Source organism: Rhagoletis pomonella, unplaced genomic scaffold (assembly GCF_013731165.1).
Source record: "Rhagoletis pomonella isolate Grant_MI unplaced genomic scaffold, Rhpom_1.0 Rhpom_scaffold_00007, whole genome shotgun sequence".
NCBI lineage: Eukaryota > Metazoa > Arthropoda > Insecta > Diptera > Tephritidae > Rhagoletis > Rhagoletis pomonella.
In genome coordinates, this window is record NW_023458561.1 from 47,055,316 (window position 1) to 47,056,797 (window position 1,482).

Here is a 1,482-nt window from a genome sequence, read left to right on the forward strand (position 1 = left end):
AAAAAAAAAAAACATGAAAAAACTGAAGTGTTAACTTGCAACTATTACCAGTCACTTATCTAATCTAAAGAACAAAACAACAAATTCTATACATTATGTTTACTACACATTTTGTTGCTAGGACTGAATTTGCTTTTCAAAGTTCGTTAATACGCAGAGGATACTTATCTGCATTTAGGCAACAGCTGATTTGTTGTTGATGAATAGTATAAGAATTCGTTATGTATGTATGTATGTACGTACGTACAGTGCCTGCCACTTGATTAGCATCCCCTTTTGAACCTCAATACTGATAGTTTTCCTTTTAATTTATTTAATATTCTTTATTTTTTTTTTAAATATAGCATATTTTATACAAAAACCATTCATGTATTTTAATTTGATTTTCAAATTTTATAAAAATTTATAATAATTCAACCAATTTCCATCAAAATCTCAAACTTAAAAAAAAAATTGGTAATCTGGACATTTTTTGCATGATGTTCAAATCTTTAAATACTGGGAGACTAGTCGATTAGGGAATGTAAAAATAGATTTACGAGACTAGATTTCTGCAGGGAAGCAGACATTTTAGGATATCAGCCAAAAGCAGCCCAAGGTTATAAGGAACATATCGTTACATGAAATTAAAATAAATTGATAAATTTACATTATAATTGATATGATGCATTTCATCGAATTACAATTCCCTACATCGTTTTATGCAACAAATATTTATTGCTTACTGCTTTTCGCATTTCAAGTGACGATATATTTTTACATGAAATATTATGCATTTCCACTTGCCCCTTAATTCACAGAAAATTATCCTTTTCGGTGACCCCTAGTAAAATTTTATGACTAACATTTTTACTTAACATTTTAACTCTCCAAATTTTTTACAAAAATGGGTCCAAAGGACTACTTCTGGTAGAAGCTAAGCGTTAAATACAAAATACAAAAAAATTAGATCCCTTACTACTGTTAAGTGGCTCATCTCAATAATCTTTATGTTATCCATGCCTACTCTCCAATTTGTGCTGTGCGTCTCGATGGTGTAACATCCGCCACCGAACTATCAATAATTTTTTATAAGAAACTTTTTCATAGCAGAAATACAATCGAATGCTGCTCTGACCAGGGATCGAACCTTGGTCTTATCGAGTGGAATTGCGCACCTCTAACCACTCAGCTGGGGTGGCCGACTCAGCCGAAACTTTAACCCACTGTGAAGTATGACACCTTTTTTGCGTTAATTATTCAATAATATGTATGTGTGAAAGCGACACATGGCACAGCCTTAACGTAAATACTTATTTAAACCAATAGTCAACGCCTATCTGAAGCCAGGTCAAAATAATGCAAAGCACACGTTTTTCTTCGCCTTAACCTTTTGTGACATTTGTACCCTACAAGAACAGTGACTATCATTTGACAAATCATTTGAGTGGCAGGTCTGATAGAGATTTCTGTCACTGGCTGCCTACAAGTTTCTATCAAATT